Source organism: Eleutherodactylus coqui, chromosome 11, assembly GCF_035609145.1.
Source record: "Eleutherodactylus coqui strain aEleCoq1 chromosome 11, aEleCoq1.hap1, whole genome shotgun sequence".
Lineage (NCBI taxonomy): Eukaryota > Metazoa > Chordata > Amphibia > Anura > Eleutherodactylidae > Eleutherodactylus > Eleutherodactylus coqui.
In genome coordinates, this window is record NC_089847.1 from 57317065 (window position 1) to 57339043 (window position 21979).

General features: G+C 42.1%; 8 non-coding genes across 8 annotated transcripts; 4 read left to right on the plus strand and 4 right to left on the minus strand.

The window, feature by feature from the left end:
• The first annotated feature begins 956 nt into the window (after positions 1 to 956).
• TRNAS-GCU (transfer RNA serine (anticodon GCU)) lies at positions 957 to 1038 on the plus strand. Its single transcript has one exon. It is a non-coding gene; the product is annotated as a tRNA-Ser (tRNA).
• Positions 1039 to 3629: 2591 nt separating this feature from the next.
• Positions 3630 to 3703, minus strand: TRNAT-AGU (transfer RNA threonine (anticodon AGU)). The gene has a single exon. It is a non-coding gene; the product is annotated as a tRNA-Thr (tRNA).
• A 3281-nt stretch (positions 3704 to 6984) lies between these two features.
• Positions 6985 to 7058, minus strand: TRNAT-AGU (transfer RNA threonine (anticodon AGU)). The gene has a single exon. It is a non-coding gene; the product is annotated as a tRNA-Thr (tRNA).
• Positions 7059 to 10339: 3281 nt separating this feature from the next.
• On the minus strand, positions 10340 to 10413 carry TRNAT-AGU (transfer RNA threonine (anticodon AGU)). The gene has a single exon. It is a non-coding gene; the product is annotated as a tRNA-Thr (tRNA).
• Positions 10414 to 12114: 1701 nt separating this feature from the next.
• Positions 12115 to 12196, plus strand: TRNAS-GCU (transfer RNA serine (anticodon GCU)). The gene has a single exon. It is a non-coding gene; the product is annotated as a tRNA-Ser (tRNA).
• A 2591-nt stretch (positions 12197 to 14787) lies between these two features.
• On the minus strand, positions 14788 to 14861 carry TRNAT-AGU (transfer RNA threonine (anticodon AGU)). The gene has a single exon. It is a non-coding gene; the product is annotated as a tRNA-Thr (tRNA).
• A 1728-nt stretch (positions 14862 to 16589) lies between these two features.
• Positions 16590 to 16671, plus strand: TRNAS-GCU (transfer RNA serine (anticodon GCU)). The gene has a single exon. It is a non-coding gene; the product is annotated as a tRNA-Ser (tRNA).
• A 2136-nt stretch (positions 16672 to 18807) lies between these two features.
• TRNAS-GCU (transfer RNA serine (anticodon GCU)) lies at positions 18808 to 18889 on the plus strand. The gene has a single exon. It is a non-coding gene; the product is annotated as a tRNA-Ser (tRNA).
• The last annotated feature ends 3090 nt before the right edge of the window (positions 18890 to 21979 follow it).

Consider the following 21979-nt stretch of genomic DNA (forward strand, 5'->3'; position numbering starts at 1 on the left):
AGAAGGATGCTATTGAAGTCTCTAAACATATTTACAGGCATTATGTAGCGTATCAGTCAGGCAATAGTGAATCGGCACCTCTAATTTATCGTGTCTTATGCCATCCTACATTTTGCAAAACGTTGCAACCATCTACTTGTTAAAACTAAACCAGAGCTGACTCTTTGCCACTCGGGTGGAGTATTCTAGGGATGTGGGACGAGCATCTTTAATGTCATTGGCTAGTGAACATCTCCCTTTTGGAAAAAAAAGCTGATTATTGAGCAGAATAAGAGAACAAGGTTGAGAGTTGAACTCAGGATCTCCTGTTTACTAGACAGGCGCTTTAACCAACTAAGCCACAGCACCCATGAGCAAAACTGTGGAAAACCAGAAAGATGGCAAGGATGATCCAGGAGAAGAATTTTTAAATGTAGGATGATTTTGAGGAGTGGTTCTAAGTTTTGCTATTTGTCACAGAGATGGCAAATTAAGTGTGAACAGATCCTATGCAGCATGTAGTTTCAGGTGGCTACCACTATAGAACAGCAAGGAAGTCGAGTCCCATCACATACTTGGCAGCAGCATGCAGTTCTCTGTCATTTTTCATCGTGACAATTCTAAATGAAATCGGCTTGGGACGTTCCTTTTTGGAAAAGACATGGATAATTTGTCCATAGGTATGTAATCCATGCATTTGCCTTGCATGAATTGTGGCCTGTTTTACTTTAAAAGTTAGATAGAAGGCAGAATTGACAGATTTAGGGAATGCTAGGGAAATGCCAACATAAATGAGAAGCAGAGAGGACTGAATGTTTAGTATTTATGCCATTAGCATGGGTCTTCACGTTGGATGTAAAACAAGACCTGCTGAGCCAATGTCTGATGTACGGCGCTGTTGCATGTGGAAAGAAAATGAAGCCTAAGAATCATCACGACTGTTTTCCAAATGTGGGTTCGGTAAAGGTACTTTTGTTGACGGGGTGGCCGAGTGGTTAAGGCGATGGACTGCTAATCCATTGTGCTCTGCACGCATGGGTTCGAATCCCATCCTCGTCGTATGATTCCTTTTTGGAAAATTCTCTATGCTCAGTGCAAGCAATGCCCCGAGGAAGAAAATTTACCATCACCGTTCAAGAAGGATGCTATTGAAGTCTCTAAACATATTTACAGGCATTATGTAGCGTATCAGTCAGGCAATAGTGAATCGGCACCTCTAATTTATCGTGCCTTATGCCATCCTACATTTTGCAAAACGTTGCAACCATCTACTTGTTAAAACTAAACCAGAGCTGACTCTTTGCCACTCGGGTGGAGTATTCTAGGGATGTGGGACGAGCATCTTTAATGTCATTGGCTAGTGAACATCTCCCTTTTGGAAAAAAAAGCTGATTATTGAGCAGAATAAGAGAACAAGGTTGAGAGTTGAACTCAGGATCTCCTGTTTACTAGACAGGCGCTTTAACCAACTAAGCCACAGCACCCATGAGCAAAACTGTGGAAAACCAGAAAGATGGCAAGGATGATCCAGGAGAAGAATTTTTAAATGTAGGATGATTTTGAGGAGTGGTTCTAAGTTTTGCTATTTGTCACAGAGATGGCAAATTAAGTGTGAACAGATCCTATGCAGCATGTAGTTTCAGGTGGCTACCACTATAGAACAGCAAGGAAGTCGAGTCCCATCACATACTTGGCAGCAGCATGCAGTTCTCTGTCATTTTGCATCGTGACAATTCTAAATGAAATCGGCTTGGGACGATCCTTTTTGGAAAAGACATGGATAATTTCTCCATAGGTATGTAATCCATGCATTTGCCTTGCATGAATTGTGGCCTGTTTTACTTTAAAAGTTAGATAGAAGGCAGAATTGACAGATTTAGGGAATGCTAGGGAAATGCCAACATAAATGAGAAGCAGAGAGGACTGAATGTTTAGTATTTATGCCATTAGCATGGGTCTTCACGTTGGATGTAAAACAAGACCTGCTGAGCCAATGTCTGATGTACGGCGCTGTTGCATGTGGAAAGAAAATGAAGCCTAAGAATCATCACGACTGTTTTCCAAATGTGGGTTCGGTAAAGGTACTTTTGTTGACGGGGTGGCCGAGTGGTTAAGGCGATGGACTGCTAATCCATTGTGCTCTGCATGCATGGGTTCGAATCCCATCCTCGTCGTATGATTCCTTTTTGGAAAATTCTTTATGCTCAGCGCAAGCAATGCCCCGAGGAAGAAAATTTACCATCACCGTTCAAGAAGGATGCTATTGAAGTCTCTAAACATATTTACAGGCATTATGTAGCGTATCAGTCAGGCAATAGTGAATTGGCACCTCTAATTTATCGTGCCTTATGCCATTCTACATTTTGCAAAACGTTGCAACCATCTACTTGTTAAAACTAAACCAGAGCTGACTCTTTGCCACTCGGGTGGAGTATTCTAGGGATGTGGGACGAGCATCTTTAATGTCATTGGCTAGTGAACATCTCCCTTTTGGAAAAAAGAGCTGATTATTGAGCACGATAAGAGAACAAGGCACTGCTGAGAGTTGAACTCAGGATCTCCTGTTTACTAGACAGGCGCTTTAACCAACCAAGCCACAGCACCCATGAGCAAAACTGTGGAAAACCAGAAAGATGGCAAGGATGATCCAGGAGAAGAATTTTTAAATGTAGGATGATTTTGAGGAGTGGTTCTAAGTTTTGCTATTTGTCACAGAGATGGCAAATTAAGTGTGAACAGATCCTATGCAGCATGTAGTTTCAGGTGGCTACCACTATAGAACAGCAAGGAAGTCGAGTCCCATCACATACTTGGCAGCAGCATGCAGTTCTCTGTCATTTTGCATCGTGACGATTCTAAATGAAATCGGCTTGGGACGATCCTTTTTGGAAAAGACATGGATAATTTGTCCATAGGTATGTAATCCATGCATTTGCCTTGCATGCATTGTGGCCTGTTTTACTTTAAAAGTTAGATAGAAGGCAGAATTGACAGATTTAGGGAATGCTAGGGAAATGCCAACATAAATGAGAAGCAGAGAGGACTGAATGTTTAGTATTTATGCCATTAGCATGGGTCATCACGTTGGATGTAAAACAAGACCTGCTGAGCCAATGTCTGATGTACGGCGCTGTTGCATGTGGAAAGAAAATGAAGCCTAAGAATCATCACGACTGTTTTCCAAATGTGGGTTCGGTAAAGGTACTTTTGTTGATGGGGTGGCCAAGTGGTTAAGGCGATGGACTGCTAATCCATTGTGCTCTGCATGCATGGGTTCGAATCCCATCCTCGTCGTATGATTCCTTTTTGGAAAATTCTCTATGCTCAGCGCAAGCAATGCCCCGAGGAAGAAAATTTACCATCACCGTTCAAGAAGGATGCTATTGAAGTCTCTAAACATATTTACAGGCATTATGTAGCGTATCAGTCAGGCAATAGTGAATTGGCACCTCTAATTTATCGTGCCTTATGCCATTCTACATTTTGCAAAACGTTGCAACCATCTACTTGTTAAAACTAAACCAGAGCTGACTCTTTGCCACTCGGGTGGAGTATTCTAGGGATGTGGGACGAGCATCTTTAATGTCATTGGCTAGTGAACATCTCCCTTTTGGAAAAAAGAGCTGATTATTGAGCACGATAAGAGAACAAGGCACTGCTGAGAGTTGAACTCAGGATCTCCTGTTTACTAGACAGGCGCTTTAACCAACTAAGCCACAGCGCCCATGAGCAAAACTGTGGAAAACCAGAAAGATGGCAAGGATGATCCAGGAGAAGAATTTTTAAATGTAGGATGATTTTGAGGAGTGGTTCTAAGTTTTGCTATTTGTCACAGAGATGGCAAATTAAGTGTGAACAGATCCTATGCAGCATGTAGTTTCAGGTGGCTACCACTATAGAACAGCAAGGAAGTCGAGTCCCATCACATACTTGGCAGCAGCATGCAGTTCTCTGTCATTTTGCATCGTGACAATTCTAAATGAAATCGGCTTGGGACGATCCTTTTTGGAAAAGACATGGATAATTTCTCCATAGGTATGTAATCCATGCATTTGCCTTGCATGCATTGTGGCCTGTTTTACTTTAAAAGTTAGATAGAAGGCAGAATTGACAGATTTAGGGAATGCTAGGGAAATGCCAACATAAATGAGAAGCAGAGAGGACTGAATGTTTAGTATTTATGCCATTAGCATGGGTCATCACGTTGGATGTAAAACAAGACCTGCTGAGCCAATGTCTGATGTACGGCGCTGTTGCATGTGGAAAGAAAATGAAGCCTAAGAATCATCACGACTGTTTTCCAAATGTGGGTTCGGTAAAGGTACTTTTGTTGATGGGGTGGCCGAGTGGTTAAGACGATGGACTGCTAATCCATTGTGCTCTGCACGCATGGGTTCGAATCCCATCCTCGTCGTATGATTCCTTTTTGGAAAATTCTCTATGCTCAGAGCAAGCAATGCCCCGAGGAAGAAAATTTACCATCACCGTTCAAGAAGGATGCTATTGCAGTCTCTAAACATATTTACAGGCATTATGTAGCGTATCAGTCAGGCAATAGTGAATCGGCACCTCTAATTTATCGTGCCTTATGCCATCCTACATTTTGCAAAACGTTGCAACCATCTACTTGTTAAAACTAAACCAGAGCTGACTCTTTGCCACTCGGGTGGAGTATTCTAGGGATGTGGGACGAGCATCTTTAATGTCATTGGCTAGTGAACATCTCCCTTTTGGAAAAAAGAGCTGATTATTGAGCAGAATAAGAGAACAAGGCACTGCTGAGAGTTGAACTCAGGATCTCCCGTTTACTAGACAGGCGCTTTAACCAACTAAGCCACAGCTCCCATGAGCAAAACTGTGGAAAACCAGAAAGATGGCAAGGATGATCCAGGAGAAGAATTTTTAAATGTAGGATGATTTTGAGGAGTGGTTCTAAGTTTTGCTATTTGTCACAGAGATGGCAAATTAAGTGTGAACAGATCCTATGCAGCATGTAGTTTCAGGTGGCTACCACTATAGAACAGCAAGGAAGTCGAGTCCCATCACATACTTGGCAGCAGCATGCAGTTCTCTGTCATTTTGCATCGTGACAATTCTAAATGAAATCGGCTTGGGACGATCCTTTTTGGAAAAGACATGGATAATTTGTCCATAGGTATGTAATCCATGCATTTGCCTTGCATGAATTGTGGCCTGTTTTACTTTAAAAGTTAGATAGAAGGCAGAATTGACAGATTTAGGGAATGCTAGGGAAATGCCAACATAAATGAGAAGCAGAGAGGACTGAATGTTTAGTATTTATGCCATTAGCATGGGTCATCACGTTGGATGTAAAACAAGACCTGCTGAGCCAATGTCTGATGTACGGCGCTGTTGCATGTGGAAAGAAAATGAAGCCTAAGAATCATCACGACTGTTTTCCAAATGTGGGTTCGGTAAAGGTACTTTTGTTGACGGGGTGGCCGAGTGGTTAAGGCGATGGACTGCTAATCCATTGTGCTCTGCACGCATGGGTTTGAATCCCATCCTCGTCGTATGATTCCTTTTTGGAAAATTCTCTATGCTCAGCGCAAGCAATGCCCCGAGGAAGAAAATTTACCATCACCGTTCAAGAAGGATGCTATTGAAGTCTCTAAACATATTTACAGGCATTATGTAGCGTATCAGTCAGGCAATAGTGAATCGGCACCTCTAATTTATCGTGCCTTATGCCATCCTACATTTTGCAAAACGTTGCAACCATCTACTTGTTAAAACTAAACCAGAGCTGACTCTTTGCCACTCGGGTGGAGTATTCTAGGGATGTGGGACGAGCATCTTTAATGTCATTGGCTAGTGAACATCTCCCTTTTGGAAAAAAAAGCTGATTATTGAGCAGAATAAGAGAACAAGGTTGAGAGTTGAACTCAGGATCTCCTGTTTACTAGACAGGCGCTTTAACCAACTAAGCCACAGCACCCATGAGCAAAACTGTGGAATACCAGAAAGATGGCAAGGATGATCCAGGAGAAGAATTTTTAAATGTAGGATGATTTTGAGGAGTGGTTCTAAGTTTTGCTATTTGTCACAGAGATGGCAAATTAAGTGTGAACAGATCCTATGCAGCATGTAGTTTCAGGTGGCTACCACTATAGAACAGCAAGGAAGTCGAGTCCCATCACATACTTGGCAGCAGCATGCAGTTCTCTGTCATTTTGCATCGTGACGATTCTAAATGAAATCGGCTTGGGACGATCCTTTTTGGAAAAGACATGGATAATTTGTCCATAGGTATGTAATCCATGCATTTGCCTTGCATGCATTGTGGCCTGTTTTACTTTAAAAGTTAGATAGAAGGCAGAATTGACAGATTTAGGGAATGCTAGGGAAATGCCAACATAAATGAGAAGCAGAGAGGACTGAATGTTTAGTATTTATGCCATTAGCATGGGTCATCACGTTGGATGTAAAACAAGACCTGCTGAGCCAATGTCTGATGTACGGCGCTGTTGCATGTGGAAAGAAAATGAAGCCTAAGAATCATCACGACTGTTTTCCAAATGTGGGTTCGGTAAAGGTACTTTTGTTGATGGGGTGGCCGAGTGGTTAAGGCGATGGACTGCTAATCCATTGTGCTCTGCATGCATGGGTTCGAATCCCATCCTCGTCGTATGATTCCTTTTTGGAAAATTCTCTATGCTCAGCGCAAGCAATGCCCCGAGGAAGAAAATTTACCATCACCGTTCAAGAAGGATGCTATTGAAGTCTCTAAACATATTTACAGGCATTATGTAGCGTATCAGTCAGGCAATAGTGAATTGGCACCTCTAATTTATCGTGCCTTATGCCATTCTACATTTTGCAAAACGTTGCAACCATCTACTTGTTAAAACTAAACCAGAGCTGACTCTTTGCCACTCGGGTGGAGTATTCTAGGGATGTGGGACGAGCATCTTTAATGTCATTGGCTAGTGAACATCTCCCTTTTGGAAAAAAGAGCTGATTATTGAGCACGATAAGAGAACAAGGCACTGCTGAGAGTTGAACTCAGGATCTCCTGTTTACTAGACAGGCGCTTTAACCAACTAAGCCACAGCGCCCATGAGCAAAACTGTGGAAAACCAGAAAGATGGCAAGGATGATCCAGGAGAAGAATTTTTAAATGTAGGATGATTTTGAGGAGTGGTTCTAAGTTTTGCTATTTGTCACAGAGATGGCAAATTAAGTGTGAACAGATCCTATGCAGCATGTAGTTTCAGGTGGCTACCACTATAGAACAGCAAGGAAGTCGAGTCCCATCACATACTTGGCAGCAGCATGCAGTTCTCTGTCATTTTGCATCGTGACAATTCTAAATGAAATCGGCTTGGGACGATCCTTTTTGGAAAAGACATGGATAATTTCTCCATAGGTATGTAATCCATGCATTTGCCTTGCATGCATTGTGGCCTGTTTTACTTTAAAAGTTAGATAGAAGGCAGAATTGACAGATTTAGGGAATGCTAGGGAAATGCCAACATAAATGAGAAGCAGAGAGGACTGAATGTTTAGTATTTATGCCATTAGCATGGGTCATCACGTTGGATGTAAAACAAGACCTGCTGAGCCAATGTCTGATGTACGGCGCTGTTGCATGTGGAAAGAAAATGAAGCCTAAGAATCATCACGACTGTTTTCCAAATGTGGGTTCGGTAAAGGTACTTTTGTTGATGGGGTGGCCGAGTGGTTAAGACGATGGACTGCTAATCCATTGTGCTCTGCACGCATGGGTTCGAATCCCATCCTCGTCGTATGATTCCTTTTTGGAAAATTCTCTATGCTCAGAGCAAGCAATGCCCCGAGGAAGAAAATTTACCATCACCGTTCAAGAAGGATGCTATTGCAGTCTCTAAACATATTTACAGGCATTATGTAGCGTATCAGTCAGGCAATAGTGAATCGGCACCTCTAATTTATCGTGCCTTATGCCATCCTACATTTTGCAAAACGTTGCAACCATCTACTTGTTAAAACTAAACCAGAGCTGACTCTTTGCCACTCGGGTGGAGTATTCTAGGGATGTGGGACGAGCATCTTTAATGTCATTGGCTAGTGAACATCTCCCTTTTGGAAAAAAGAGCTGATTATTGAGCAGAATAAGAGAACAAGGCACTGCTGAGAGTTGAACTCAGGATCTCCCGTTTACTAGACAGGCGCTTTAACCAACTAAGCCACAGCTCCCATGAGCAAAACTGTGGAAAACCAGAAAGATGGCAAGGATGATCCAGGAGAAGAATTTTTAAATGTAGGATGATTTTGAGGAGTGGTTCTAAGTTTTGCTATTTGTCACAGAGATGGCAAATTAAGTGTGAACAGATCCTATGCAGCATGTAGTTTCAGGTGGCTACCACTATAGAACAGCAAGGAAGTCGAGTCCCATCACATACTTGGCAGCAGCATGCAGTTCTCTGTCATTTTGCATCGTGACAATTCTAAATGAAATCGGCTTGGGACGATCCTTTTTGGAAAAGACATGGATAATTTGTCCATAGGTATGTAATCCATGCATTTGCCTTGCATGAATTGTGGCCTGTTTTACTTTAAAAGTTAGATAGAAGGCAGAATTGACAGATTTAGGGAATGCTAGGGAAATGCCAACATAAATGAGAAGCAGAGAGGACTGAATGTTTAGTATTTATGCCATTAGCATGGGTCATCACGTTGGATGTAAAACAAGACCTGCTGAGCCAATGTCTGATGTACGGCGCTGTTGCATGTGGAAAGAAAATGAAGCCTAAGAATCATCACGACTGTTTTCCAAATGTGGGTTCGGTAAAGGTACTTTTGTTGACGGGGTGGCCGAGTGGTTAAGGCGATGGACTGCTAATCCATTGTGCTCTGCACGCATGGGTTTGAATCCCATCCTCGTCGTATGATTCCTTTTTGGAAAATTCTCTATGCTCAGCGCAAGCAATGCCCCGAGGAAGAAAATTTACCATCACCGTTCAAGAAGGATGCTATTGAAGTCTCTAAACATATTTACAGGCATTATGTAGCGTATCAGTCAGGCAATAGTGAATCGGCACCTCTAATTTATCGTGCCTTATGCCATCCTACATTTTGCAAAACGTTGCAACCATCTACTTGTTAAAACTAAACCAGAGCTGACTCTTTGCCACTCGGGTGGAGTATTCTAGGGATGTGGGACGAGCATCTTTAATGTCATTGGCTAGTGAACATCTCCCTTTTGGAAAAAAAAGCTGATTATTGAGCAGAATAAGAGAACAAGGTTGAGAGTTGAACTCAGGATCTCCTGTTTACTAGACAGGCGCTTTAACCAACTAAGCCACAGCACCCATGAGCAAAACTGTGGAATACCAGAAAGATGGCAAGGATGATCCAGGAGAAGAATTTTTAAATGTAGGATGATTTTGAGGAGTGGTTCTAAGTTTTGCTATTTGTCACAGAGATGGCAAATTAAGTGTGAACAGATCCTATGCAGCATGTAGTTTCAGGTGGCTACCACTATAGAACAGCAAGGAAGTCGAGTCCCATCACATACTTGGCAGCAGCATGCAGTTCTCTGTCATTTTGCATCGTGACGATTCTAAATGAAATCGGCTTGGGACGATCCTTTTTGGAAAAGACATGGATAATTTGTCCATAGGTATGTAATCCATGCATTTGCCTTGCATGCATTGTGGCCTGTTTTACTTTAAAAGTTAGATAGAAGGCAGAATTGACAGATTTAGGGAATGCTAGGGAAATGCCAACATAAATGAGAAGCAGAGAGGACTGAATGTTTAGTATTTATGCCATTAGCATGGGTCATCACGTTGGATGTAAAACAAGACCTGCTGAGCCAATGTCTGATGTACGGCGCTGTTGCATGTGGAAAGAAAATGAAGCCTAAGAATCATCACGACTGTTTTCCAAATGTGGGTTCGGTAAAGGTACTTTTGTTGATGGGGTGGCCGAGTGGTTAAGGCGATGGACTGCTAATCCATTGTGCTCTGCATGCATGGGTTCGAATCCCATCCTCGTCGTATGATTCCTTTTTGGAAAATTCTCTATGCTCAGCGCAAGCAATGCCCCGAGGAAGAAAATTTACCATCACCGTTCAAGAAGGATGCTATTGAAGTCTCTAAACATATTTACAGGCATTATGTAGCGTATCAGTCAGGCAATAGTGAATTGGCACCTCTAATTTATCGTGCCTTATGCCATTCTACATTTTGCAAAACGTTGCAACCATCTACTTGTTAAAACTAAACCAGAGCTGACTCTTTGCCACTCGGGTGGAGTATTCTAGGGATGTGGGACGAGCATCTTTAATGTCATTGGCTAGTGAACATCTCCCTTTTGGAAAAAAGAGCTGATTATTGAGCACGATAAGAGAACAAGGCACTGCTGAGAGTTGAACTCAGGATCTCCTGTTTACTAGACAGGCGCTTTAACCAACTAAGCCACAGCGCCCATGAGCAAAACTGTGGAAAACCAGAAAGATGGCAAGGATGATCCAGGAGAAGAATTTTTAAATGTAGGATGATTTTGAGGAGTGGTTCTAAGTTTTGCTATTTGTCACAGAGATGGCAAATTAAGTGTGAACAGATCCTATGCAGCATGTAGTTTCAGGTGGCTACCACTATAGAACAGCAAGGAAGTCGAGTCCCATCACATACTTGGCAGCAGCATGCAGTTCTCTGTCATTTTGCATCGTGACAATTCTAAATGAAATCGGCTTGGGACGATCCTTTTTGGAAAAGACATGGATAATTTCTCCATAGGTATGTAATCCATGCATTTGCCTTGCATGCATTGTGGCCTGTTTTACTTTAAAAGTTAGATAGAAGGCAGAATTGACAGATTTAGGGAATGCTAGGGAAATGCCAACATAAATGAGAAGCAGAGAGGACTGAATGTTTAGTATTTATGCCATTAGCATGGGTCATCACGTTGGATGTAAAACAAGACCTGCTGAGCCAATGTCTGATGTACGGCGCTGTTGCATGTGGAAAGAAAATGAAGCCTAAGAATCATCACGACTGTTTTCCAAATGTGGGTTCGGTAAAGGTACTTTTGTTGACAATGGACTGCTAATCCATTGTGCTCCGCACGCATGGGTTCGAATCCCATCCTCGTTGTATGATTCCTTTCTGGAAAATTCTCTATGCTCAGCGCAAGCAATGCCCCGAGGAAGAAAATTTACCATCACCGTTCAAGAAGGATGCTATTGAAGTCTCTAAACATATTTACAGGCATTATGTAGCGTATCAGTCAGGCAATAGTGAATCGGCACCTCTAATTTATCGTGTCTTATGCCATCCTACATTTTGCAAAACGTTGCAACCATCTACTTGTTAAAACTAAACCAGAGCTGACTCTTTGCCACTCGGGTGGAGTATTCTAGGGATGTGGGACGAGCATCTTTAATGTCATTGGCTAGTGAACATCTCCCTTTTGGAAAAAAAAGCTGATTATTGAGCAGAATAAGAGAACAAGGTTGAGAGTTGAACTCAGGATCTCCTGTTTACTAGACAGGCGCTTTAACCAACTAAGCCACAGCACCCATGAGCAAAACTGTGGAAAACCAGAAAGATGGCAAGGATGATCCAGGAGAAGAATTTTTAAATGTAGGATGATTTTGAGGAGTGGTTCTAAGTTTTGCTATTTGTCACAGAGATGGCAAATTAAGTGTGAACAGATCCTATGCAGCATGTAGTTTCAGGTGGCTACCACTATAGAACAGCAAGGAAGTCGAGTCCCATCACATACTTGGCAGCAGCATGCAGTTCTCTGTCATTTTTCATCGTGACAATTCTAAATGAAATCGGCTTGGGACGTTCCTTTTTGGAAAAGACATGGATAATTTGTCCATAGGTATGTAATCCATGCATTTGCCTTGCATGAATTGTGGCCTGTTTTACTTTAAAAGTTAGATAGAAGGCAGAATTGACAGATTTAGGGAATGCTAGGGAAATGCCAACATAAATGAGAAGCAGAGAGGACTGAATGTTTAGTATTTATGCCATTAGCATGGGTCTTCACGTTGGATGTAAAACAAGACCTGCTGAGCCAATGTCTGATGTACGGCGCTGTTGCATGTGGAAAGAAAATGAAGCCTAAGAATCATCACGACTGTTTTCCAAATGTGGGTTCGGTAAAGGTACTTTTGTTGACGGGGTGGCCGAGTGGTTAAGGCGATGGACTGCTAATCCATTGTGCTCTGCACGCATGGGTTCGAATCCCATCCTCGTCGTATGATTCCTTTTTGGAAAATTCTCTATGCTCAGTGCAAGCAATGCCCCGAGGAAGAAAATTTACCATCACCGTTCAAGAAGGATGCTATTGAAGTCTCTAAACATATTTACAGGCATTATGTAGCGTATCAGTCAGGCAATAGTGAATCGGCACCTCTAATTTATCGTGCCTTATGCCATCCTACATTTTGCAAAACGTTGCAACCATCTACTTGTTAAAACTAAACCAGAGCTGACTCTTTGCCACTCGGGTGGAGTATTCTAGGGATGTGGGACGAGCATCTTTAATGTCATTGGCTAGTGAACATCTCCCTTTTGGAAAAAAAAGCTGATTATTGAGCAGAATAAGAGAACAAGGTTGAGAGTTGAACTCAGGATCTCCTGTTTACTAGACAGGCGCTTTAACCAACTAAGCCACAGCACCCATGAGCAAAACTGTGGAAAACCAGAAAGATGGCAAGGATGATCCAGGAGAAGAATTTTTAAATGTAGGATGATTTTGAGGAGTGGTTCTAAGTTTTGCTATTTGTCACAGAGATGGCAAATTAAGTGTGAACAGATCCTATGCAGCATGTAGTTTCAGGTGGCTACCACTATAGAACAGCAAGGAAGTCGAGTCCCATCACATACTTGGCAGCAGCATGCAGTTCTCTGTCATTTTGCATCGTGACAATTCTAAATGAAATCGGCTTGGGACGATCCTTTTTGGAAAAGACATGGATAATTTCTCCATAGGTATGTAATCCATGCATTTGCCTTGCATGAATTGTGGCCTGTTTTACTTTAAAAGTTAGATAGAAGGCAGAATTGACAGATTTAGGGAATGCTAGGGAAATGCCAACATAAATGAGAAGCAGAGAGGACTGAATGTTTAGTATTTATGCCATTAGCATGGGTCTTCACGTTGGATGTAAAACAAGACCTGCTGAGCCAATGTCTGATGTACGGCGCTGTTGCATGTGGAAAGAAAATGAAGCCTAAGAATCATCACGACTGTTTTCCAAATGTGGGTTCGGTAAAGGTACTTTTGTTGACGGGGTGGCCGAGTGGTTAAGGCGATGGACTGCTAATCCATTGTGCTCTGCATGCATGGGTTCGAATCCCATCCTCGTCGTATGATTCCTTTTTGGAAAATTCTTTATGCTCAGCGCAAGCAATGCCCCGAGGAAGAAAATTTACCATCACCGTTCAAGAAGGATGCTATTGAAGTCTCTAAACATATTTACAGGCATTATGTAGCGTATCAGTCAGGCAATAGTGAATTGGCACCTCTAATTTATCGTGCCTTATGCCATTCTACATTTTGCAAAACGTTGCAACCATCTACTTGTTAAAACTAAACCAGAGCTGACTCTTTGCCACTCGGGTGGAGTATTCTAGGGATGTGGGACGAGCATCTTTAATGTCATTGGCTAGTGAACATCTCCCTTTTGGAAAAAAGAGCTGATTATTGAGCACGATAAGAGAACAAGGCACTGCTGAGAGTTGAACTCAGGATCTCCTGTTTACTAGACAGGCGCTTTAACCAACCAAGCCACAGCACCCATGAGCAAAACTGTGGAAAACCAGAAAGATGGCAAGGATGATCCAGGAGAAGAATTTTTAAATGTAGGATGATTTTGAGGAGTGGTTCTAAGTTTTGCTATTTGTCACAGAGATGGCAAATTAAGTGTGAACAGATCCTATGCAGCATGTAGTTTCAGGTGGCTACCACTATAGAACAGCAAGGAAGTCGAGTCCCATCACATACTTGGCAGCAGCATGCAGTTCTCTGTCATTTTGCATCGTGACGATTCTAAATGAAATCGGCTTGGGACGATCCTTTTTGGAAAAGACATGGATAATTTGTCCATAGGTATGTAATCCATGCATTTGCCTTGCATGCATTGTGGCCTGTTTTACTTTAAAAGTTAGATAGAAGGCAGAATTGACAGATTTAGGGAATGCTAGGGAAATGCCAACATAAATGAGAAGCAGAGAGGACTGAATGTTTAGTATTTATGCCATTAGCATGGGTCATCACGTTGGATGTAAAACAAGACCTGCTGAGCCAATGTCTGATGTACGGCGCTGTTGCATGTGGAAAGAAAATGAAGCCTAAGAATCATCACGACTGTTTTCCAAATGTGGGTTCGGTAAAGGTACTTTTGTTGATGGGGTGGCCGAGTGGTTAAGGCGATGGACTGCTAATCCATTGTGCTCTGCATGCATGGGTTCGAATCCCATCCTCGTCGTATGATTCCTTTTTGGAAAATTCTCTATGCTCAGCGCAAGCAATGCCCCGAGGAAGAAAATTTACCATCACCGTTCAAGAAGGATGCTATTGAAGTCTCTAAACATATTTACAGGCATTATGTAGCGTATCAGTCAGGCAATAGTGAATTGGCACCTCTAATTTATCGTGCCTTATGCCATTCTACATTTTGCAAAACGTTGCAACCATCTACTTGTTAAAACTAAACCAGAGCTGACTCTTTGCCACTCGGGTGGAGTATTCTAGGGATGTGGGACGAGCATCTTTAATGTCATTGGCTAGTGAACATCTCCCTTTTGGAAAAAAGAGCTGATTATTGAGCACGATAAGAGAACAAGGCACTGCTGAGAGTTGAACTCAGGATCTCCTGTTTACTAGACAGGCGCTTTAACCAACTAAGCCACAGCGCCCATGAGCAAAACTGTGGAAAACCAGAAAGATGGCAAGGATGATCCAGGAGAAGAATTTTTAAATGTAGGATGATTTTGAGGAGTGGTTCTAAGTTTTGCTATTTGTCACAGAGATGGCAAATTAAGTGTGAACAGATCCTATGCAGCATGTAGTTTCAGGTGGCTACCACTATAGAACAGCAAGGAAGTCGAGTCCCATCACATACTTGGCAGCAGCATGCAGTTCTCTGTCATTTTGCATCGTGACAATTCTAAATGAAATCGGCTTGGGACGATCCTTTTTGGAAAAGACATGGATAATTTGTCCATAGGTATGTAATCCATGCATTTGCCTTGCATGAATTGTGGCCTGTTTTACTTTAAAAGTTAGATAGAAGGCAGAATTGACAGATTTAGGGAATGCTAGGGAAATGCCAACATAAATGAGAAGCAGAGAGGACTGAATGTTTAGTATTTATGCCATTAGCATGGGTCATCACGTTGGATGTAAAACAAGACCTGCTGAGCCAATGTCTGATGTACGGCGCTGTTGCATGTGGAAAGAAAATGAAGCCTAAGAATCATCACGACTGTTTTCCAAATGTGGGTTCGGTAAAGGTACTTTTGTTGACGGGGTGGCCGAGTGGTTAAGGCGATGGACTGCTAATCCATTGTGCTCTGCACGCATGGGTTTGAATCCCATCCTCGTCGTATGATTCCTTTTTGGAAAATTCTCTATGCTCAGCGCAAGCAATGCCCCGAGGAAGAAAATTTACCATCACCGTTCAAGAAGGATGCTATTGAAGTCTCTAAACATATTTACAGGCATTATGTAGCGTATCAGTCAGGCAATAGTGAATCGGCACCTCTAATTTATCGTGCCTTATGCCATCCTACATTTTGCAAAACGTTGCAACCATCTACTTGTTAAAACTAAACCAGAGCTGACTCTTTGCCACTCGGGTGGAGTATTCTAGGGATGTGGGACGAGCATCTTTAATGTCATTGGCTAGTGAACATCTCCCTTTTGGAAAAAAGTGCTGATTATTGAGCAGAATAAGAGAACAAGGCACTGCTGAGAGTTGAACTCAGGATCTCCTGTTTACTAGACAGGTGCTTTAACCAACTAAGCCACAGCACCCATGAGCAAAACTGTGGAATACCAGAAAGATGGCAAGGATGATCCAGGAGAAGAATTTTTAAATGTAGGATGATTTTGAGGAGTGGTTCTAAGTTTTGCTATTTGTCACAGAGATGGCAAATTAAGTGTGAACAGATCCTATGCAGCATGTAGTTTCAGGTGGCTACCACTATAGAACAGCAAGGAAGTCGAGTCCCATCACATACTTGGCAGCAGCATGCAGTTCTCTGTCATTTTGCATCGTGACAATTCTAAATGAAATTGGCTTGGGACGATCCTTTTTGGAAAAGACATGGATAATTTCTCCGTAGGTATGTAATCCATGCATTTGCCTTGCATGAATTGTGGCCTGTTTTACTTTAAAAGTTAGATAGAAGGCAGAATTGACAGATTTAGGGAATGCTAGGGAAATGCCAACATAAATGAGAAGCAGAGAGGACTGAATGTTTAGTATTTATGCCATTAGCATGGGTCATCACGTTGGATGTAAAACAAGACCTGCTGAGCCAATGTCTGATGTACGGCGCTGTTGCATGTGGAAAGAAAATGAAGCCTAAGAATCATCACGACTGTTTTCCAAATGTGGGTTCGGTAAAAGTACTTTTGTTGACGGGGTGGCCGAGTGGTTAAGGCGATGGACTGCTAATCCATTGTGCTCTGCACGCATGGGTTCAAATCCCATCCTCGTCGTATGATTTCTTTTTGGAAAATTCTCTATGCTCAGCGCAAGCAATGCCCCGAGGAAGAAAATTTACCATCACCGTTCAAGAAGGATGCTATTGAAGTCTCTAAACATATTTACAGGCATTATGTAGCGTATCAGTCAGGCAATAGTGAATCGGCACCTCTAATTTATCGTGCCTTATGCCATCCTACATTTTGCAAAACGTTGCAACCATCTACTTGTTAAAACTAAACCAGAGCTGACTCTTTGCCACTCGGGTGGAGTATTCTAGGGATGTGGGACGAGCATCTTTAATGTCATTGGCTAGTGAACATCTCCCTTTTGGAAAAAAAAGCTGATTATTGAGCAGAATAAGAGAACAAGGCACTGCTGAGAGTTGAACTCAGGATCTCCTGTTCACTTACCAGGCGCTTTAACCAACTAAGCCACAGCGCCCATGAGCAAAACTGTGGAAAACCAGAAAGATGGCAAGGATGATCCAGGAGAAGAATTTTTAAATGTAGGATGATTTTGAGGAGTGGTTCTAAGTTTTGCTATTTGTCACAGAGATGGCAAATTAAGTGTGAACAGATCCTATGCAGCATGTAGTTTCAGGTGGCTACCACTATAGAACAGCAAGGAAGTCGAGTCCCATCACATACTTGGCAGCAGCATGCAGTTCTCTGTCATTTTTCATCGTGACAATTCTAAATGAAATCGGCTTGGGACGTTCCTTTTTGGAAAAGACATGGATAATTTGTCCATAGGTATGTAATCCATGCATTTGCCTTGCATGAATTGTGGCCTGTTTTACTTTAAAAGTTAGATAGAAGGCAGAATTGACAGATTTAGGGAATGCTAGGGAAATGCCAACATAAATGAGAAGCAGAGAGGACTGAATGTTTAGTATTTATGCCATTAGCATGGGTCATCACGTTGGATGTAAAACAAGACCTGCTGAGCCAATGTCTGATGTACGGCGCTGTTGCATGTGGAAAGAAAATGAAGCCTAAGAATCATCACGACTGTTTTCCAAATGTGGGTTCGGTAAAGGTACTTTTGTTGACAATGGACTGCTAATCCATTGTGCTCTGCACGCATGGGTTCGAATCCCATCCTCGTCGTATGATTCCTTTTTGGAAAATTCTCTATGCTCAGCGCAAGCAATGCCCCGAGGAAGAAAATTTACCATCACCGTTCAAGAAGGATGCTATTGAAGTCTCTAAACATATTTACAGGCATTATGTAGCGTATCAGTCAGGCAATAGTGAATTGGCACCTCTAATTTATCGTGCCTTATGCCATTCTACATTTTGCAAAACGTTGCAACCATCTACTTGTTAAAACTAAACCAGAGCTGACTCTTTGCCACTCGGGTGGAGTATTCTAGGGATGTGGGACGAGCATCTTTAATGTCATTGGCTAGTGAACATCTCCCTTTTGGAAAAAAAAGCTGATTATTGAGCACGATAAGAGAACAAGGCACTGCTGAGAGTTGAACTCAGGATCTCCTTTTTACTAGACAGGCGCTTTAACCAACCAAGCCACAGCACCCATGAGCAAAACTGTGGAAAACCAGAAAGATGGCAAGGATGATCCAGGAGAAGAATTTTTAAATGTAGGATGATTTTGAGGAGTGGTTCTAAGTTTTGCTATTTGTCACAGAGATGGCAAATTAAGTGTGAACAGATCCTATGCAGCATGTAGTTTCAGGTGGCTACCACTATAGAACAGCAAGGAAGTCGAGTCCCATCACATACTTGGCAGCAGCATGCAGTTCTCTGTCATTTTGCATCGTGACAATTCTAAATGAAATTGGCTTGGGACGATCCTTTTTGGAAAAGACATGGATAATTTCTCCGTAGGTATGTAATCCATGCATTTGCCTTGCATGAATTGTGGCCTGTTTTACTTTAAAAGTTAGATAGAAGGCAGAATTGACAGATTTAGGGAATGCTAGGGAAATGCCAACATAAATGAGAAGCAGAGAGGACTGAATGTTTAGTATTTATGCCATTAGCATGGGTCATCACGTTGGATGTAAAACAAGACCTGCTGAGCCAATGTCTGATGTACGGCGCTGTTGCATGTGGAAAGAAAATGAAGCCTAAGAATCATCACGACTGTTTTCCAAATGTGGGTTCGGTAAAAGTACTTTTGTTGACGGGGTGGCCGAGTGGTTAAGGCGATGGACTGCTAATCCATTGTGCTCTGCACGCATGGGTTCAAATCCCATCCTCGTCGTATGATTTCTTTTTGGAAAATTCTCTATGCTCAGCGCAAGCAATGCCCCGAGGAAGAAAATTTACCATCACCGTTCAAGAAGGATGCTATTGAAGTCTCTAAACATATTTACAGGCATTATGTAGCGTATCAGTCAGGCAATAGTGAATCGGCACCTCTAATTTATCGTGCCTTATGCCATCCTACATTTTGCAAAACGTTGCAACCATCTACTTGTTAAAACTAAACCAGAGCTGACTCTTTGCCACTCGGGTGGAGTATTCTAGGGATGTGGGACGAGCATCTTTAATGTCATTGGCTAGTGAACATCTCCCTTTTGGAAAAAAGAGCTGATTATTGAGCAGAATAAGAGAACAAGGCACTGCTGAGAGTTGAACTCAGGATCTCCTGTTCACTTACCAGGCGCTTTAACCAACTAAGCCACAGCGCCCATGAGCAAAACTGTGGAAAACCAGAAAGATGGCAAGGATGATCCAGGAGAAGAATTTTTAAATGTAGGATGATTTTGAGGAGTGGTTCTAAGTTTTGCTATTTGTCACAGAGATGGCAAATTAAGTGTGAACAGATCCTATGCAGCATGTAGTTTCAGGTGGCTACCACTATAGAACAGCAAGGAAGTCGAGTCCCATCACATACTTGGCAGCAGCATGCAGTTCTCTGTCATTTTTCATCGTGACAATTCTAAATGAAATCGGCTTGGGACGTTCCTTTTTGGAAAAGACATGGATAATTTGTCCATAGGTATGTAATCCATGCATTTGCCTTGCATGAATTGTGGCCTGTTTTACTTTAAAAGTTAGATAGAAGGCAGAATTGACAGATTTAGGGAATGCTAGGGAAATGCCAACATAAATGAGAAGCAGAGAGGACTGAATGTTTAGTATTTATGCCATTAGCATGGGTCATCACGTTGGATGTAAAACAAGACCTGCTGAGCCAATGTCTGATGTACGGCGCTGTTGCATGTGGAAAGAAAATGAAGCCTAAGAATCATCACGACTGTTTTCCAAATGTGGGTTCGGTAAAGGTACTTTTGTTGACAATGGACTGCTAATCCATTGTGCTCTGCACGCATGGGTTCGAATCCCATCCTCGTCGTATGATTCCTTTTTGGAAAATTCTCTATGCTCAGCGCAAGCAATGCCCCGAGGAAGAAAATTTACCATCACCGTTCAAGAAGGATGCTATTGAAGTCTCTAAACATATTTACAGGCATTATGTAGCGTATCAGTCAGGCAATAGTGAATTGGCACCTCTAATTTATCGTGCCTTATGCCATTCTACATTTTGCAAAACGTTGCAACCATCTACTTGTTAAAACTAAACCAGAGCTGACTCTTTGCCACTCGGGTGGAGTATTCTAGGGATGTGGGACGAGCATCTTTAATGTCATTGGCTAGTGAACATCTCCCTTTTGGAAAAAAAAGCTGATTATTGAGCACGATAAGAGAACAAGGCACTGCTGAGAGTTGAACTCAGGATCTCCTTTTTACTAGACAGGCGCTTTAACCAACCAAGCCACAGCACCCATGAGCAAAACTGTGGAAAACCAGAAAGATGGCAAGGATGATCCAGGAGAAGAATTTTTAAATGTAGGATGATTTTGAGGAGTGGTTCTAAGTTTTGCTATTTGTCACAGAGATGGCAAATTAAGTGTGAACAGATCCTATGCAGCATGTAGTTTCAGGTGGCTACCACTATAGAACAGCAAGGAAGTCGAGTCCCATCACATACTTGGCAGCAGCATGCAGTTCTCTGTCATTTTGCATCGTGACGATTCTAAATGAAATCGGCTTGGGACGATCCTTTTTGGAAAAGACATGGATAATTTGTCCATAGGTATGTAATCCATGCATTTGCCTTGCATGAATTGTGGCCTGTTTTACTTTAAAAGTTAGATAGAAGGCAGAATTGACAGATTTAGGGAATGCTAGGGAAATGCCAACATAAATGAGAAGCAGAGAGGACTGAATGTTTAGTATTTATGCCATTAGCATGGGTCATCACGTTGGATGTAAAACAAGACCTGCTGAGCCAATGTCTGATGTACGGCGCTGTTGCATGTGGAAAGAAAATGAAGCCTAAGAATCATCACGACTGTTTTCCAAATGTGGGTTCGGTAAAGGTACTTTTGTTGACAATGGACTGCTAATCCATTGTGCTCTGCACGCATGGGTTCGAATCCCATCCTCGTCGTATGATTCCTTTTTGGAAAATTCTCTATGCTCAGCGCAAGCAATGCCCCGAGGAAGAAAATTTACCATCACCGTTCAAGAAGGATGCTATTGAAGTCTCTAAACATATTTACAGGCATTATGTAGCGTATCAGTCAGGCAATAGTGAATCGGCACCTCTAATTTATCGTGCCTTATGCCATCCTACATTTTGCAAAACGTTGCAACCATCTACTTGTTAAAACTAAACCAGAGCTGACTCTTTGCCACTCGGGTGGAGTATTCTAGGGATGTGGGACGAGCATCTTTAATGTCATTGGCTAGTGAACATCTCCCTTTTGGAAAAAAAAGCTGATTATTGAGCAGAATAAGAGAACAAGGTTGAGAGTTGAACTCAGGATCTCCTGTTTACTAGACAGGCGCTTTAACCAACTAAGCCACAGCACCCATGAGCAAAACTGTGGAAAACCAGAAAGATGGCAAGGATGATCCAGGAGAAGAATTTTTAAATGTAGGATGATTTTGAGGAGTGGTTCTAAGTTTTGCTATTTGTCACAGAGATGGCAAATTAAGTGTGAACAGATCCTATGCAGCATGTAGTTTCAGGTGGCTACCACTATAGAACAGCAAGGAAGTCGAGTCCCATCACATACTTGGCAGCAGCATGCAGTTCTCTGTCATTTTTCATCGTGACAATTCTAAATGAAATCGGCTTGGGACGTTCCTTTTTGGAAAAGACATGGATAATTTGTCCATAGGTATGTAATCCATGCATTTGCCTTGCATGAATTGTGGCCTGTTTTACTTTAAAAGTTAGATAGAAGGCAGAATTGACAGATTTACGGAATGCTAGGGAAATGCCAACATAAATGAGAAGCAGAGAGGACTGAATGTTTAGTATTTTGCCATTAGCATG